General features: G+C 47.5%; 2 non-coding genes and 1 pseudogene across 2 annotated transcripts; all 3 read left to right on the top strand.

The window, feature by feature from the left end:
• Positions 1-4,201: 4,201 nt before the first annotated feature.
• On the top strand, positions 4,202-6,124 carry LOC126928523 (small subunit ribosomal RNA). Its single transcript, XR_007716746.1, has one exon. It is a non-coding gene; the product is annotated as a small subunit ribosomal RNA (ribosomal RNA).
• A 2,089-nt stretch (positions 6,125-8,213) lies between these two features.
• On the top strand, positions 8,214-8,368 carry LOC126928521 (5.8S ribosomal RNA). The gene has a single exon (XR_007716744.1). It is a non-coding gene; the product is annotated as a 5.8S ribosomal RNA (ribosomal RNA).
• Positions 8,369-10,410: 2,042 nt separating this feature from the next.
• The window catches only part of LOC126928525 (large subunit ribosomal RNA), a 5,615-nt pseudogene continuing 3,582 nt past the window's right edge, over positions 10,411-12,443 (top strand).

Below are 12,443 nucleotides of genomic sequence, written 5' to 3'. Positions count from 1 at the left end.
GAATATTTTTGCATAAATGGACGTATCTCGACGTTTTTACGTCGGGATTAAGCGTTTATTTGGTCGCTGGAACGTTTTCTAGAAACGGAACTATGCGACGGGACGTTGGGACTTTGAAGAAGTTCGGCCGGTGCGAAAAGACCGAAAAGGTTTTTTCGAGTTATCTCGCTTAAAAGTGTTACAAGGTAGGAATATATTTGCATAAATGGACGTATCTCGACGTTTTACGTCGGGATTAAGCGTTTATTTGGTCGCTGGAACGTTTTCTAGAAACGGAACTATGCGACGGGACGTTGGGACTTTGAAGAAGTTCGGCCGGTGCGAAAGGACCGAAAAGGTTTTTTTCGAGTTATCTCGCTTAAAAGTGTTACAAGGTAGGAATATTTTTGCATAAATGGACGTATCTCGACGTTTTACGTCGGGATTAAGCGTTTATTTGGTCGCTGGAACGTTTTCTAGAAACGGAACTATGCGACGGGACGTTGGGACTTTGAAGAAGTTCGGCCGGTGCGAAAAGACCGAAAAGGTTTTTTCGAGTTATCTCGCTTAAAAGTGTTACAAGGTAGGAATATTTTTGCATAAATGGACGTATCTCGACGTTTTACGTCGGGATTAAGCGTTTATTTGGTCGGTGGAACGTTTTCTAGAAACGGAACTATGCGACGGGACGTTGGGACTTTGAAGAAGTTCGGCCGGTGCGAAAAGACCGAAAAGGTTTTTTTTCGAGTTATCTCGCTTAAAAGTGTTACAAGGTAGGAATATATTTGCATAAATGGACGTAATCTCGACGTTTTACGTCGGGATTAAGCGTTTATTTGGTCGCTGGAACGTTTTCTAGAAACGGAACTATGCGACGGGACGTTGGGACTTTGAAGAAGTTCGGCCGGTGCGAAAAGACCGAAAAGGTTTTTTCGAGTTATCTCGCTTAAAAGTGTTACAAGGTAGGAATATTTTTGCATAAATGGACGTATCTCGACGTTTTACGTCGGGATTAAGCGTTTATTTGGTCGCTGGAACGTTTTCTAGAAACGGAACTATGCGACGGGACGTTGGGACTTTGAAGAAGTTCGGCCGGTGCGAAAAGACCGAAAAGGTTTTTTTCGAGTTATCTCGCTTAAAAGTGTTACAAGGTAGGAATATATTTGCATAAATGGACGTATCTCGACGTTTTACGTCGGGATTAAGCGTTTATTTGGTCGCTGGAACGTTTTCTAGAAACGGAACTATGCGACGGGACGTTGGGACTTTGAAGAAGTTCGGCCGGTGCGAAAAGACCGAAAAGGTTTTTTCGAGTTATCTCGCTTAAAAGTGTTACAAGGTAGGAATATTTTTGCATAAATGGACGTATCTCGACGTTTTACGTCGGGATTAAGCGTTTATTTGGTCGGTGGAACGTTTTCTAGAAACGGAACTATGCGACGGGACGTTGGGACTTTGAAGAAGTTCGGCCGGTGCGAAAAGACCGAAAAGGTTTTTTCGAGTTATCTCGCTTAAAAGTGTTACAAGGTAGGAATATATTTGCATAAATGGACGTATCTCGACGTTTTACGTCGGGATTAAGCGTTTATTTGGTCGCTGGAACGTTTTCTAGAAACGGAACTATGCGACGGGACGTTGGGACTTTGAAGAAGTTCGGCCGGTGCGAAAAGACCGAAAAGGTTTTTTCGAGTTATCTCGCTTAAAAGTGTTACAAGGTAGGAATATTTTTGCATAAATCGACGTATCTCGACGTTTTACGTCGGGATTAAGCGTTTATGTCGTCCCCAAGACCTTCTACAAAGTTTCGATTTTTTCGTTGGGACTTTGAAAAATTTCCGTATCGAACACGTTTTTTCGAGTTATCTCGCTTAAAAGTGTTACAAGGTAGGAATATTTTTGCATAAATGGACGTATCTCGACGTTTTACGTCGGGATTAAGCGTTTATTTGGTCGGTGGAACGTTTTCTAGAAACGGAACTATGCGACGGGACGTTGGGACTTTGAAGAAGTTCGGCCGGTGCGAAAAGACCGAAAAGGTTTTTTCGAGTTATCTCGCTTAAAAGTGTTACAAGGTAGGAATATATTTGCATAAATGGACGTATCTCGACGTTTTACGTCGGGATTAAGCGTTTATTTGGTCGCTGGAACGTTTTCTAGAAACGGAACTATGCGACGGGACGTTGGGACTTTGAAGAAGTTCGGCCGGTGCGAAAAGACCGAAAAGGTTTTTTTCGAGTTATCTCGCTTAAAAGTGTTACAAGGTAGGAATATATTTGCATAAATGGACGTATCTCGACGTTTTACGTCGGGATTAAGCGTTTATTTGGTCGCTGGAACGTTTTCTAGAAACGGAACTATGCGACGGGACGTTGGGACTTTGAAGAAGTTCGGCCGGTGCGAAAGGACCGAAAAGGTTTTTTCGAGTTATCTCGCTTAAAAGTGTTACAAGGTAGGAATATTTTTGCATAAATGGACGTATCTCGACGTTTTACGTCGGGATTAAGCGTTTATTTGGTCGCTGGAACGTTTTCTAGAAACGGAACTATGCGACGGGACGTTGGGACTTTGAAGAAGTTCGGCCGGTGCGAAAAGACCGAAAAGGTTTTTTCGAGTTATCTCGCTTAAAAGTGTTACAAGGTAGGAATATTTTTGCATAAATCGACGTATCTCGACGTTTTACGTCGGGATTAAGCGTTTATGTCGTCCCCAAGACCTTCTACAAAGTTTCGATTTTTTCGTTGGGACTTTGAAAAATTTCCGTATCGAACACGTTTTTTCGAGTTATCTCGCTTAAAAGTGTTACAAGGTAGGAATATTTTTGCACAAATGGACGTATCTCGACGTTTTACGTCGGGATTAAGCGTTTATTTGGTCGCTGGAACGTTTTCTAGAAACGGAACTATGCGACGGGACGTTGGGACTTTGAAGAAGTTCGGCCGGTGCGAAAAGTCCGAAATGGTTATTTCGAGTTATTTCGTTAAAAAGCGTTATAAGGTATAATTTTTTTGACAGGGATCGTTATATCTCTATTAAATACAATCGGATTAAACATTTTTGTCGAATTTTTTGAAAAATTAGCTTCCGTCGGACTGATACGACTGGGATATTTTTGCAATTTTTTCGTTAATTAATGTTACAAGGTATATATCTTTTTACATATTTCGTGTTATTTTAACGTGTTTTAATCGATTATAAAGTTATTTTTCGTCCATAGTCGATAAAACTGTATGTTTACTGATGCAATTTTTCGGTGAAAAAAAAAATTAATTTTTTGGTAAAAATGCATTTATAATATGTTAATAATGCTTGTGGTAAAATATTTCGATGGTTGGATATCGCCTTTATATAGTAGTTATTGAACGTGCGAGCGACTAAGTTCCAGCGTCCCTTCCGAACGGTACGTTGCTACGGAGGTTTTGCACCATAAGCGCGCGGCCGCTAGCCCGACCGGCGCCGGCCTTCCGGCCGGCCCCTTGGTATCTATAAGAGAAGCGTCGAGCCGGACGGTTCGGTCGGAACAGCGCTGGGCGCGTGGCTATTCTACGGCCTCGGTTGAGAATTCAGTCACCGCTCCTCGAGTCTTAGTGTATTTTACGCTATTTCTCGACTGTTCCTCCGTTCTCGTACTGGTTTTTTCTCTACACTGCTGCGCCGCGGGTCGAAGTCTAGGACGTAATGACCGTTAACGTGGCAAGCTTCCCCTTAGTCGGGAAGCTGGTGACCTGTGTGCACGTATTTGACAAAAGTTGGATGCGTGTGTGCTTGTACTTACGGAGTAGCCATTCTTGCAGAGACCATCGGTTGTAAGCTATTTGTAGCTGCACGATGGTCCTTTTGGCGTTCTGTAGAGTGCGTTATCTTCTGGTAACGCGTCTCTACAGAGGTGTTGAAGCTTATAAAAGAATATTCTTACGGTATGTCCAGCATGCGTATACGTGCTTTACCGCTAAGTTATATTCTACGAGAGAAGTTGGAGGAGAAAAGTTACAAACAGAAATAATTCTGTGAAGTATGAATCTTTGTATCGATATATGATGGTGAGAGAGGAGGAGAATTAAAGTGGCTGAGTGACGTTGTTACTGAACCATGGAACGTTGCTCTCTAAGTCATATTACATATATATATAAAATGAAAAGTCTCGTCGTACGGTGCTTACGTCCCACCTACGACACAGAGAGAACTTTTAAACGAAAATGCTGGTTTTTGGGAATATATTATAAGATCCCTGGTTGATCCTGCCAGTAGTCATATGCTTGTCTCAAAGATTAAGCCATGCATGTCTCAGTACATGCCGCATTAAGGTGAAACCGCGAATGGCTCATTAAATCAGTTATGGTTTCTTAGATCATACCTACATTTACTTGGATAACTGTGGTAATTCTAGAGCTAATACATGCAAACAGATTCCGACCAGAGATGGTAGGAATGCTTTTATTAGATCAAAACCAATCGGTGGCGGATGGCTCGTCTGTCCGTCCATCGTTTGTTTTGGTGACTCTGAATAACTTTGTGCTGATCGCATGGTCATCTAGCACCGGCGACGCATCTTTCAAATGTCTGCCTTATCAACTGTCGATGGTAGGTTCTGCGCCTACCATGGTTGTAACGGGTAACGGGGAATCAGGGTTCGATTCCGGAGAGGGAGCCTGAGAAACAGCTACCACATCCAAGGAAGGCAGCAGGCGCGCAAATTACCCACTCCCGGCACGGGGAGGTAGTGACGAAAAATAACGATACGGGACTCATCCGAGGCCCCGTAATCGGAATGAGTACACTTTAAATCCTTTAACGAGGACCAATTGGAGGGCAAGTCTGGTGCCAGCAGCCGCGGTAATTCCAGCTCCAATAGCGTATATTAAAGTTGTTGCGGTTAAAAAGCTCGTAGTTGAATCTGTGTGTCACAGTGTCGGTTCACCGCTCGCGGTGTTTAACTGGCATTATGTGGTACGTCCTATCGGTGGGCTTAGCTCCTCGCGGGCGGTCCAACTAATATCCCATCGCGGTGCTCTTCACTGAGTGTCGAGGTGGGCCGATACGTTTACTTTGAACAAATTAGAGTGCTTAAAGCAGGCTACCTTCGCCTGAATACTGTGTGCATGGAATAATGGAATAGGACCTCGGTTCTATTTTGTTGGTTTTCGGAGCCCCGAGGTAATGATTAATAGGGACAGATGGGGGCATTCGTATTGCGACGTTAGAGGTGAAATTCTTGGATCGTCGCAAGACGGACAGAAGCGAAAGCATTTGCCAAAAATGTTTTCATTAATCAAGAACGAAAGTTAGAGGTTCGAAGGCGATCAGATACCGCCCTAGTTCTAACCATAAACGATGCCAGCCAGCGATCCGCCGAAGTTCCTCCGATGACTCGGCGGGCAGCTTCCGGGAAACCAAAGCTTTTGGGTTCCGGGGGAAGTATGGTTGCAAAGCTGAAACTTAAAGGAATTGACGGAAGGGCACCACCAGGAGTGGAGCCTGCGGCTTAATTTGACTCAACACGGGAAACCTCACCAGGCCCGGACACCGGAAGGATTGACAGATTGATAGCTCTTTCTTGATTCGGTGGGTGGTGGTGCATGGCCGTTCTTAGTTGGTGGAGCGATTTGTCTGGTTAATTCCGATAACGAACGAGACTCTAGCCTGCTAAATAGACGTAACTTATGGTATCTCGAAGGCCCCCGGCTTCGGTCGGTGGGTTTTTACTACCAACGTACAAACAAATCTTCTTAGAGGAACAGGCGGCTTCTAGCCGCACGAGATTGAGCAATAACAGGTCTGTGATGCCCTTAGATGTTCTGGGCCGCACGCGCGCTACACTGAAGGAATCAGCGTGTTTTCCCTGGCCGAAAGGCCCGGGTAACCCGCTGAACCTCCTTCGTGCTAGGGATTGGGGCTTGCAATTATTCCCCATGAACGAGGAATTCCCAGTAAGCGCGAGTCATAAGCTCGCGTTGATTACGTCCCTGCCCTTTGTACACACCGCCCGTCGCTACTACCGATTGAATGATTTAGTGAGGTCTTCGGACTGGTGCGCGGCCAATGTGATAAGCATTGCCGATGTTACCGGGAAGATGACCAAACTTGATCATTTAGAGGAAGTAAAAGTCGTAACAAGGTTTCCGTAGGTGAACCTGCGGAAGGATCATTAACGATATAACACAAAAACTTAAAGAATTTGACTTGAACACTTGAAAAATACGAAACTGTATAAGTCGGTAAGGAGCCGTACTCCTCCTATATCGACGAACCAAAGTATATACGACGTATCAACAAGCTATATACTTTAACAAAGAACAGTTAAATTCGCCCGGAGCGTGGCTTACTCCGTTGGCAAAATGATGAAAAGACATAAGGAGGAGACGACCCTCCAGCTACGAAACTATATGAAGAGAAGGTGGCACTCTCTCTCGATCATCGGGATGAAGAGATACATATATATATATATATATATATATATACATACATAAACGAATTCGAGGCGCCTGCGTGAGGTCGTACACAGAAAGACCCGCCGTCTGCGAATATTATGATTTTATAATAAAACTATAAATGGGAACTTGAGCTTTCGAAAATTAAACTTTGACACGAATATCGAACGAAAAATTACGAATGGAAACCACCCGTAAAGAGAAATGAGATCGAGGCGCTTGCGTGAGGCCGTATACAGAAAGACCCGCCGCCACGATCTCGTATTTTTTTTTTTGCGTCGTGGAGACCGTACAAACGAATAACAAAATCTCTAAAGTGCCTCGTGTCGGAGAGATCATGCTCGCCTATTCTCTTCTATGTTTCGTGGTCTGTGTTGCGTTTGCTCTCCTCCTAGCAACGGGACATCGAAGACTCCTCTTTGGGATCGAACGAAGCGACTAAAACGAGTCGACGAGAGCGAAAGTACGAGTAGCGAGTCGCGCATGTAGAAAGGATACCGACATATCTTCGAAGGTTCTCTTCGAAGATCCATGGATACCTTATGCGCGTCGACCTTTCGTCTCTTTCACCGCTCTCGGTCGTTCTCGAAACGTGCTTCCTACCCATAGGGCGTGTGTTCTTCGTATGTCGTTTTGTTCGAAATAACGAAACCACTTGTAACATACTCGTGGATCGGGTAACCTAGAACGAAAACGCATTGCGTGGATGTTGGCCCGCTATGATAATGATGATGATGACGATGACTATGATGACGATGCGTAGCAACGATTCGTAACTAGTCTAGCCGAAGTTGGTTCAGAGGGGACCGCAGGCTGTCTACCCTCGATGTCGTGAGTCGGACACCCGTGCCGTCGCTAGAGTTTTTTCAAAGCTCGGCTTCTGGATATTGGGAAGAAAGACCGCTCGAGGACGACGGCTGCGCGTGCGTCCCATCGAATTTTTTTTTTTTATACCACCTGAACGACTAAAGTTTCGTCTAGTTCGTCGCATATAACCCGTTCAGAGGGGACCGCAGGCTGTCTATCCTCGTTGTCGTGAGTCGGACACCCGTGCCGTCGCTGAAGTTTTTTCAAAGCTCGGCTTCTGGATATTGGGAAGAAAGACCGCGCGAGGTAGATGGATGCGAGTCCCATCGAATTTTTTTATTTTTTAAAAAAAACAATCACCTGAACGGAGATGTGTTCTCTTTCGTCGATTTTTCACGCTTTGAGTCGTCGCGATCGCCATCCGTTCGGAGGAGATCGCCGACTTCGAAGCCTCGATGTCGTGAGTCGGACACCCGTGCCGTCGCTAGAGTTTTTTCAAAGCTCGGCTTCTGGATATTGGGAGGAAAGACCGCTCGAGGCCGAGGGTCGCGCGAGTCCCATCGAATCTTTACATCACCCGAACGATGGAGGCGCACGCTCTTTTTCTTGAATAATTGGACGAGAGGAATGCATATCGTATTATATATACACACACACACATATATATATATATGGGCTAGCCACCGTGCGTATTTCTTCGCGAGATCGTGTGCTGCACAGAGGATTCAGAATCGGGTGTTATATCCCCGTCGTTTCCTGACGAACGGAGCTTCGATCTCGATGGTTGTTATATATCATAATGTACTTTTCGCCCGGCCGGCGGACGCGCGTATCTTCGCGCGTTCGTCGGATTTCATTTTCGAACGTTTTCGTGTCGTCGATCTTCCGGCGACTTCTGCGCGTCCGATTCCCGTTGGTCGGTCGTGTCGGATCTCGGCTTCGCTCGAACCGAGTATTAAGAGTACATGGAGTACAAGAGTTTTAAAAAATATATGAAAAGATTACCCTGAACGGTGGATCACTTGGCTCGTGGGTCGATGAAGAACGCAGCTAATTGCGCGTCAACGTGTGAACTGCAGGACACATGAACATCGACATTTCGAACGCACATTGCGGTCCACGGATACAATTCCTGGACCACGCCTGGCTGAGGGTTGCTCACGTAAACCTAAGACTGCTTGCGTTGCGTGTCGTTCCTCTCTATCTGTCTCTCTCTGTCCCTTGGTGCCTTCGACAACCCGCCGTCGTTCTTACGATACGTAGAACGTTTCAGAGTCGGAGGAAGCGCACGAAGAAGGATACGAACAAGAGCGGACGCGAGAGAACGTACGCGACGTACGAGCGATTGTTGGACGCTCGTCGGCGTTCGTCGCGGTCGTGTCGAGACCGTGCAATTCGTACGCATGCTCGATATATAAACTATCGTGTTCACGGGAGACACTACGAAACTCTACCTCTGTCTCTCTCTGTCCCTTGGTGCCTTCGACAACCCGCCGTCGTTCTTACGATACGTAGAACGTTTCAGAGTCGGAGGAAGCGCACGAAGAAGGATACGAATAAGAGCGGAGAGAACCGTCACGGACCTGCGTGAGTGCTAGCGGCGTCGTGAGTCGTCCTTTCGTACGACCGCCCGCTTATGCACCGCTTCGTGTCGGTTATCGAATATATTATATATATATATATATATATATATATATATACGTAGTGTTGTCCTCGTGACCGATTTTTTTTTCATATCAGCAGATTTGCATACGTTTGCAGGTTTTCGATGAGCACGATGTCCGCGCCCCCGACGTCGTCTTAAATGAATATTATTTTGGCGAGACTGAGAGAAAGCAAATATGGGAACTCGGTCGAGAGAGGAGAGAAGGAGAACAGCCTCAGATAAAAGTAAACTTGGTAACGGTGCGGAATTTTGCCGTACAACCGTCTTTTCTTAAGACGTTTTACTCGAATAGCCCCAGGGATCTAATGCCCACTCCGTCTCTTCGTGCGTAGAGATATACTCTGCGCGAGCGACTGACAACGACGAGGACCGTCGCATCGATGGGTCGTCGTTGCGTTTAACATACTCTGTGCTTGTAATTTATCCCCGAAAGAGAGCCGTAGATCCGGGAACGCACACGTGATTTCTTCGAGCGCTGATGACTTAGGGAGATGATCCCCAGGCGTTGCGCGGAGATCGGAGAGTACGCGTTACTTGTATCGGGACGAATTTTCCCCGTCGTTCGCGTATCTCTCTGCCCGCCGGCCCTGGCCCAAAGCCACGTTCGTCGGAAATCGTAGAAATCGTGTGCGAACTAGCGCGTGTCTATGATCGGCTACGGGTGTTTTACCAAGCTCGAGGTGTTGCGCAACGTTTCCGTACCTGACGAAGATGCGCACGAGAGTCCGTTACAAAGTCGTTGGATGGTCGTCGTCGTCATGCCAGAGAGAATCTCTGGACACGTACAGGAGAAGAGATCGTAGACGAGGAAGAAGACGATCCCCTTTGGCGAGGCTGGAGTGAAACTTTGATTTAATTAAAGACGAGGTATACACGCGCGTACGACGTGATAGTCGTGCGCGCGTGTGATTTTTTTTTAAGGCAATTCGGCGCTACAAGTACTCGAAAAACAGAGAGTGTTGGTCATCCCATGCCTTTTCGGCGTCTATCGCTGGACCGCGCATCCTAACGTCGACGGTCGTCCAGTCCCCGAACACACCACAGTGTACGTCTCGCTCGCTTTTCCACTTGCGTGCGTTCCCGTGCGTTTTCGTCGTCGTCGGTACAGAGCAAAGAAACTTTGCCGTTTCGATCTCTGTGCCGGCAGAAAACAAGGAACCGCTGGAATTTGTCGAGAGTAGAGAAACGGCTGTAAGAGACTGAGGACGGGCGTTAAAAATCACCGACGATCGTTTTAGGATGTCTGGCGTGAGTCTTAGCTCGAACATGATACGACGTACGAAGAAAAGGGCACTTTGGCGCGATGCTTAAAACGCTTCTCTGGAAGGAAAGAGTGTTCTCGTTCTATTCGAATTTTTATTTTTTTTTCTCTTTGAGGCGATTTTCGCATATAGAGATAAAAAAAATACCACCTTCTCTCGTACTGGAGTTTCATAGCTTTGTTCGAAGTGTTCGCGCATACACGGCACGAACGTGTTTTTTTTTTCTTTGAATAAAAAAATCACATTTTTGTCTCGTGTCGTGACGTTGAAGCGACCTCAGAGTAGGCGAGATTACCCGCTGAATTTAAGCATATTACTAAGCGGAGGAAAAGAAACTAACAAGGATTTCCTTAGTAGCGGCGAGCGAACAGGAATTAGCCCAGCACTGAATCCCGCGGTTCCGCCGTTGGGAAATGTAGTGTTCGGGAGGATCCGTTTATCCCGTGACGTCGAACCGCGTCCAAGTCCATCTTGAATGGGGCCATGTACCCACAGAGGGTGCCAGGCCCGTAGCGACCGGAACGCGTTTCGGGAGGATCTCTCCTTAGAGTCGGGTTGCTTGAGAGTGCAGCCCTAAGTTGGTGGTAAACTCCATCTAAGGCTAAATACAACCACGAGACCGATAGCGAACAAGTACCGTGAGGGAAAGTTGAAAAGAACTTTGAAGAGAGAGTTCAAGAGTACGTGAAACCGTTCAGGGGTAAACCTGAGAAACCCAAAAGATCGAATGGGGAGATTCATCGTCGACGGCGCCGGTTCCCGTTGGTGAGCGATGCTCCGGGTGGGCCTTCGTGGTTCCATTAGCGAGGGCACGCCACCTTCGGTGTCGAACGCGCCGGTGTCGTAGTCGTGCACTTCTCCCCTAGTAGAACGTCGCGACCCGTTGTGTGTCGGTCTACGGCCCGAGTGGGCGCCTGTCGCGTCGCTTCGGCGTACGCGGCAGACCCTCGGTCGCCCGGCCGACTGCACGACGGTACACGCACGGTATCGGGCCGCAACCAATCCATTTTCTCGAATATGTGTGTGTGCGTCTGGACCGCCGCAAGCTTCGCCCTTACTCCGCAGTCTCGGGCTTACGTCCCGTGCTCGGGTATTGGCAGCTGTTAGCAGCGCGGATATCTTGGACTGGCCAAATCTCGAATTACCGGTCGGCGACGCTATTGCTTTGGGTACTCTCAGGACCCGTCTTGAAACACGGACCAAGGAGTCTAACATGTGCGCGAGTCATTGGGACATTAAAACCTAAAGGCGAAATGAAAGTGAAAATCGGCGTTCGCGTCGATGGAGGGAGGATGGGCCGCGCAACTATGCGGCCTCGCACTCCCGGGGCGTCTCGTTCTCATTGCGAGGAGAGGCGCACCTAGAGCGTACACGTTGGGACCCGAAAGATGGTGAACTATGCCTGGTCAGGACGAAGTCAGGGGAAACCCTGATGGAGGTCCGTAGCGATTCTGACGTGCAAATCGATCGTCGGAACTGGGTATAGGGGCGAAAGACTAATCGAACCATCTAGTAGCTGGTTCCCTCCGAAGTTTCCCTCAGGATAGCTGGCACTCGACCGTTCTCATCGAACGCGTGCGAGTCTCATCTGGTAAAGCGAATGATTAGAGGCCTTGGGGCCGAAACGACCTCAACCTATTCTCAAACTTTAAATGGGTGAGATCTCTGGCTTGCTTGGATCATGAAGCCACGAGATATTGGATCAGAGTGCCAAGTGGGCCAATTTTGGTAAGCAGAACTGGCGCTGTGGGATGAACCAAACGTGGAGTTAAGGCGCCTAAGTCGACGCTTATGGGATACCATGAAAGGCGTTGGTTGCTTAAGACAGCAGGACGGTGGCCATGGAAGTCGGAATCCGCTAAGGAGTGTGTAACAACTCACCTGCCGAAGCAACTAGCCCTGAAAATGGATGGCGCTGAAGCGTCGCGCCTATACTCCGCCGTCAGTGGCAAGTGGGAAGGCACGCGAGTCTCGTTTTCCCCTCGTGGGTTCGGCACCGTCCTTCATGAAGCTCTGACGAGTAGGAGGGTCGCGGCGGTGTGCGCAGAAGGGTCTGGGCGTGAGCCTGCCTGGAGCCGCCGTCGGTGCAGATCTTGGTGGTAGTAGCAAATACTCCAGCGAGGCCCTGGAGGACTGACGTGGAGAAGGGTTTCGTGTGAACAGCCGTTGCACACGAGTCAGTCGATCCTAAGCCCTAAGAGAAATCCTATGCAGATGAGGTGTCCTAAGATCATACAAATTGCAACAAACAAATAAAAATTGAGCGAAAGAAACACACCCATTGGGCGAAAGGGAATCCGGTTC

Source organism: Bombus affinis, unplaced genomic scaffold, assembly GCF_024516045.1.
Source record: "Bombus affinis isolate iyBomAffi1 unplaced genomic scaffold, iyBomAffi1.2 ctg00001037.1, whole genome shotgun sequence".
NCBI lineage: Eukaryota > Metazoa > Arthropoda > Insecta > Hymenoptera > Apidae > Bombus > Bombus affinis.
The sequence above is the reverse complement of the archived record's forward strand: the minus strand, read 5'-3'. Positions and strand labels throughout refer to the sequence as shown.